The sequence below is a fragment of the Saimiri boliviensis genome, chromosome 13, assembly GCF_048565385.1.
Source record: "Saimiri boliviensis isolate mSaiBol1 chromosome 13, mSaiBol1.pri, whole genome shotgun sequence".
NCBI classification, from domain to species: domain Eukaryota; kingdom Metazoa; phylum Chordata; class Mammalia; order Primates; family Cebidae; genus Saimiri; species Saimiri boliviensis.
In genome coordinates, this window is record NC_133461.1 from 85,665,098 (window position 1) to 85,671,699 (window position 6,602).

The following is a 6,602-nucleotide window of genomic DNA, read 5'->3' on the forward strand; positions in this document are numbered from 1 at the left end:
CCTTCCAAGTAGTTGGAATTACAGGCATGTGTCACCATGCCCAGCTGATTTTTGCATTTTTAGTAGAGATGAGGAACCTAGGTCTCAGGCAACCTCCGCCTCGCATGTTCAAGTGATTCTCATTTGATTCTTGTGCCTCAGTCACCCAAGTTGCTGGGATTACAGGTGCCTGCCACCTGGCTAGTTTTTGTATTTTTAGTGGAGACGGGGTTTCAGCATGTTGGCCAGGCTGATCTCAAACTCCCGACCTCAAGTGATCTGCCACCTCAGACTCCCAAAGTGCTGGGATTACAGGCATGGTCCACCACACCAGGCCTGGGGATCAGAGTTTTTAAGGACAACTTTAAAAGCCTTAAAAGTGAGCTGTGAGTGCTGATGGGTCAGGTCAGAGATGAACTCACAGGGTGTTGAAGATGTCTTCCTGCGCTGAGTCAGTTCCTGGGTGGGGCCCACAAGATCAGATGAGCCAGGTTATTGATCTGGGTGGTGCCAGCTGATCCATCAGATGCAGGGCCTGCAAAATATCTCAAGCACTGATCTTAGGAACAGTTTAGGGAGGGTCAGAATCTTGTAGCCTCCAGCTGCATGAGTCCTAAACCATAATGTCTAATCTTGTGGCTAATTTGTCAGTCCTACAAAGGCAAGTCTAGTTCCCAGGCAAGAAGGAGGCTTGTTTTGGGAAAGGGCTATTGCCCAGGCTGGAGTGCAATGGCACCATCTCGGCTCACTGTAACCTCTGCCTCCCGCGTTCAAGCTATCCTCCTGCCTCAGTCTCCTGAGTAGCTGGGATTACAGGCGCCTGCACCATGCCCAGCTAATTTTTGTATTTTTAGTAGAAATGGTGTTTCACCATGTTGGCCAGGCTGATCTCGAACTCCTGACTTCAGGTGATTCACCCTCCTCAGCCTCCCAAAGTGCTGGGATTACAGGCGTGAGCCACCACACCCGGCCCTGCATCTCATTTTTTTTTCCAATCTTAAATACAGTTTCATATAAGACATTCCATCTTCCACTTACAATACAGTGCTTATAAAGTGCAATGTTATTTCCTTCCCTTGGGCACATGTTCCATATTCAAGGATTGAGAATGCCCAGTAATTTACTATGCAGCTGAACATTAAAGCTGCCACAAAATTTGCTATAAATTTAAGTCTTCTATGTTTTCACTGTGTGGAACAATGCTACATCTTTTCTTGGGTTGGCTTAATCAACCTCGTCAATGGTGGGCCCTGAGGAAGCACCAACAGAGGGAGGAGCTCCACCACCAGGGAATCCCCCAGCATTCCTCCTGGGGTGCCTCTTGCACGCTGGTACAGCTTGGTAATGATGGGCTTGCAGACTATCTCCAGCTCTTTCTGCTGAGGTTCAATTTCCTCCCTCACTGCAGTCCAATTCTTATCAAGCCTATTGATAATTTCATTACAACTGTCAAGAACCTTCTGTTTGTTCACATCACTCATCTTGCCTCGAAGTTTCTCATCTTCAACAGTTGCTTTCATGTTGAATGCATGGGACTCAAGTGAATTCTTGGATGACAACTTCAGCTTTGCGCTTCTCAGCTTCCTGGACTATAGCTCAATATCTTCCTTGTCCAAATGGCTCTTGCCATTAGTGATGGTGATCTTGTTCTGTACTCCTGTCCACAACAGAGACATTTATGATGCCACTGACATCAGTGTCAAAAGTGACTTCAATCTGAGAAACACCGTGGAGGACAGGAAGTATGCCTGTGAGCTCAAACTTGCCAATCCACAGAGACAGAAAGTAGATTAATGTTTTCTAGAGGGGAGAATAGGTAAATGGAGAATGATGGCTAGTGGATATAGAATTTTTTTTCAGGTTGATCAAACTATTACAATTTTTTTATTGTTTGTTTGTTTGCTTTTGAGATGGAGTTACGCTCTTGTCGCCCAGGCTGGAGTACAGTGGCACATTCTCGGCTCACTGCAACCTCCATCTCTGCCTCCCCAGTTCAAGGGATTCTCCTGCCTCAGCCTCCTGAGTAGCTGGGACTATAGGTGCACACCACCACGACTGGCTAATTTTGTATTTTTGGTAGAGATGGGGTTATACCATGATGGCCAGGCTGGTCTCAAACTCCTGACCTTAAGTGATCTGCCCACCTCAGCCTCCCAAAGTTCTGGGATTAGAGGCATGAGTTACCGTGCCCGGCCAAACTTTTGTAATATTGGAAAATAGTGGTAGTTGTATGTCACTGTGTATATATCAAAACACATCAAATTGTATACTTTAAAAGAATGAAGTTTATTGTGTGTTAATAATATCTCAATAAATTTGTGATAAAATAAGAAACTGCATCTCAAAATTCTTTCTCCTATGTTTCTTTTACATAGCACACTTAGATATGGAAATGGCTTTTTCACTAAGAAAACCCATCTGGAGACCTTGTGATGTGCTTTGGATGTTTGCTATCTCTAAACCTCATGTTGAAATTTAATTCCCAGAGGTGAAATTGGGTCCTGGTGGAAGGTGATTTGATCATGAAGGCGGATCCCTCCTGAATGGCTTAGCAGCATTCCCTTGGTGAAGAGTGAGTTCTTGCTCAGGTAGCTGATAGAGATCTGGTTGTTTAAGAGTCTGGGACCTTCCTCTTCACTCTCTTGCCATGTGATACACTGCTCCCCTTCACCTTCCACTGTGATTGTAAGCTCCCTAAGGCTCATACCATAAGTGAGATGTTTGTACCACGCTTCCTGTACAGCCTGCAGAACCATGAGCCAAAATAAACATCTTTTCTTCATAAAAATTTTTTTTAAAGCCCCAAAACTTGCCAGACAGGTTGTAATCCTTGGTCATGGGGCACTCACCTTTATAAACCTGAATAAGCACACCAAGCTGGTTGTCAAAGTGGGCAGCAAAGTTCTTTTTTTTCTCTTTAAGACGGAGTCTTGCTCTGTTGCCAGGCTGGAGTGCAGCATGATCTCGGCTCACTGCAACCTCCGCCTCCTGGGTTCAAGAGATTCTCCTGCCTCAGCCTCCCAAGTAGCTGGGACTACAGGTGTGCTACCACACCCAGCTAATTTTTATATTTTTATTAGAGACAGGGTTTCACCATGTTGGCCAGGCTGGTCTGGAACACCTGACCTCGTGATCTGCCCATCTCAGCCTCACTGACATCCTTCTATGCTTGTGCTTGAACTCAGCAGTAAGATGGTTGACCATTCAGTTGTCAAAGTTTTCTCCATGCAAGTGGGTGTCTCCAGCTGTAGATTTTTTTTTTTTTTTTTTTTTCTGAGATGGCGCCTTGCTCTGTTGCCCAGGCTGGAGTGCAGCAGCATGATCTCTGCTCACTGAAACCTCTGCCTCCCAGGTTCAGGAGATTCTCCTGGGAGGCAGAGAAGGCCTTAGTCTCCCAAGTAGCTGGGATTACAAATGCGTGCTACCACATCCACCTAATTTTTTTTTTTTTTTTTTTTAGTAGAGACGGAGTTTCACCACATTGGCTGGGCTGGTCTTGAACTCCTGACCTCAAGTGATCTGCCCAGCTCAGCCTCTCAAAGTGCTGGGAGTATAAGCATGAGCCACTGTGCCTGGCATTCCAGCTCTAGATTTGACTTCAAAGATCCCATTCTCAATAATGAGGATTGACACATCAAAAGTGCCACCTCCCAGGTCAAAGATCAGCAAAATTATTTCAGCTCCAACCTTTTTCGTCTAAGCCATAAGCAACGGCAGCAGCAGTTGGCTCATTGATAATTCTAAGTACATCAGGACCAGCAATACTTCCAGCATCTTTGGTAGCCTGACGCTGAGAGTCATTAAAGTCAGCTGGCACTGTGGCCACAGCATTGGTAAGGTCAGAATCACAGAGGACCTCTCCTCTGGGTAGAAGCTTTTTGTCTCTTGGCTGTATCCTCCTTGACCTTGGCCTGCCAGCATCATTCACCACCATGAAGGGCCAATGCTTTGTATCTCACTGGGCAACAGCATCTGCGTCCAATCAGATACTTGGCACTAAAAACTGTGTTGGTGGGGTTCATTGCAACTTGATTCTTTGTGGCATTACCAACCAATCATTTAATGTCTGTAAAGGCAACACAGTTTCCACTAATTTGGTTTCCCTAATCATTGGCAATTGTCTCTACATTTCCATGTTGGAAAACACCCACACAGCCAAGATCAAGACCAACTCTAGTCCCTTAGACACGGCTGCTGGTGTGTAGGTCCAGCTTGGATTGCGAAAAAAGACACAGGAACCCCAAGAGCTGCAGCCACGTTCCGTTAGCTGCATCTCTTTTTATTTATTTTTATTTTTATTTTTTTGAGACAGAGTTTCACCCTGTTGTCCAGGCTGGAGGGCACTGGCGCAATCTTGGCTCACCGCAACCTCCGCTTCCTGGGTTGAAGTGATTCTCCTGACTCAGCCTCCTGAATAGCTGGGATTACAGGTGTGTGCACCATGCCCAGCCAATTTTTTGTATTTTTAGTAGAAGTAGGGTTTTACCATATTGGTCAGGCTGGTCTCAAAACTCCTGACCTCAAGTGATCCACCCACCTCAGCCTCCCAAAGTGCTGGGATTACGAGCGTGAGCCACCACACCCAGCCTTGATGTGCTATTTCTTAATCATGTAGACTTTTCTGTTTTTACAGGGAAAGGAGTAAGACGAGGAGCCTGGATTATCAAGAGGTCGTCATCCTAGATCACCAGGCGGCAGGTAGACACCGAGAACCTGGAGAGCAGGAAGTACAGGCAGATTCGGCTGAGGACCGGGCCAGGAATTCTCTGTCTTGTGGTTCACCGGTGGTTGCTTCCTCTTGGTTACAGGAAGAAGAAGGAACTAAGAGTATATGAGTACATGATATGCAGTTTAATGCACAGGAAACTGATGGGCGCATTGTATAGATAGCATTTAATCCTCACAACAACCCCGTGAAACAGGTGTTACAATTCCCTTTCTCTGGATTAAAAAAAAAAAAAAAAAAAAAAAAAAGGCCGGGCGCGGTGGCTCAAGCCTGTAATCCCAGCACTTTGGGAGGCCGAGGCGGGTGGATCACGAGGTCGAGAGATCGAGACCATCCTGGTCAACATGGTAAAACCCCGTCTCTACTAAAAATGCAAAAAAGTAGCTGGGCATGGTGGCACATGCCTGTAATCCCAGCTACTCAGGAGGCTGAGGCAGGAGAATTGCCTGAACCCAGGAGGCGGAGGTTGCGGTGAGCCGAGATCGCGCCATTGCACTCCAGCCTGGGTAATGAGAGCGAAACTCGTCTCAAAAAAAAAAAAGGTACCCTGTCTCTACTAAAAATACAAATTTAGCCACAGGAGGAGGTCAGATAGGAAAGAGGATAGAGTAAGAAAAAGAGTGCATTGAGTACCTTCAGGCCAAACATGATTTTAATAACTGAGCAGAAGAAGTCTCTGCAGAGGTATGAGGAAGGGGCCAGGTCTGCCGGAGGCCACAGCGTGGCAGCTAACATGATTCACCACTGCTGAGAGGGAAAGAAGAGGAGGGAAACACGTCTGCTGACAGCAACAGGAGCATCTTGGGTGATGACACTGACTGGGGTGAAGAATGAGCAGGAAGGGAGGCCATAGGGCATTGAGTATGGACCATTCTTTGGAGTTTAGTTGCAAAGGGGATATAAGTGGTGATGACGCGTTAAGGCTGTGTGTGTGTGTGTGTGTGTGTGTATGTGTGCGTGTGTGCATGTGTATTTATTGTTTTTTCTAATGAACATGACTTGTGCATATTATGGAATCAGTAGAAAAGATTTGAAAGAGGCCAGGTGCAGTGGCTCACACCTGTAATCCCAGCAATTTGGGAGGCTGAGGCAGATGGATCACCTGAGGTGAGGAGTTCAAGTCCTGTTGACCAACATGGTAAAACCCCATCTCTACTAAAAATACAAAAAATTAGCTGGGCATGGTGGCACATGCCTGTAATCCCAGCTACTTGGGAGGCTGAGGTAGGAAAATCGCTTGAAACCAGGAGATGGATGTTGCAGTGAGCCGAGATTGTGTCATTGTACTCCAGCCTGGGCAAAAAGAGCAAAACTCCGTCTCAAAAAAAGGAAAGAAAAAAAAAAAGCTCTGAAAGAGCTGGAGATCAAGACAGGAGAGTGAAGGATGATAGACAGTTCTATGCTCCTACCAAGGACTCTTGGCCAAGACGCAAGGCAGGAATGAGAGCCTCACCTTTGACAGGAGGAACAGCAACCCCTGCCATAACAAGAGGCAAGGAGAGGAGAAGGCGAGCCTTTCATTTGGTACTGGGAAGAAGAGGCAACTATTGTCTCAAACACTTCAGTTTCTCTGAATCTTTGCAGCGAGGTCAGCCTGAGAGTGAGAGGATCTGAGCAGATGTAGCGGGCTTGAAATCGTGCTTGCATGAGTAAGAAAGTGAGTGGACTGGCAAAGCCTAATAGTGTCACCCTGAAGGTCTACTGGACCATTTGTGGAAATGAACAAATCCAATTAGGGTCAAAGTGAAATCTGCCAGATGTCCATGAATATCAGCTGAAAAAGGGCACTAGACATGGACACATGACAAGAATCGGTCCTTGCTCTCCAGGGCTTATCGTCCATTGGAAAATTTCAAGGACACAGGTTGTTAGGATAAGGATTAGGTCTGGCTAGGAG

The 6,602-nt window shown here is 46.2% G+C and overlaps 1 pseudogene; it reads right to left on the bottom strand.

The window, feature by feature from the left end:
* Positions 1 to 1,203: 1,203 nt before the first annotated feature.
* On the bottom strand, positions 1,204 to 6,352 carry LOC101036146 (heat shock cognate 71 kDa protein-like; annotated as a pseudogene).
* Positions 6,353 to 6,602: the final 250 nt, after the last annotated feature.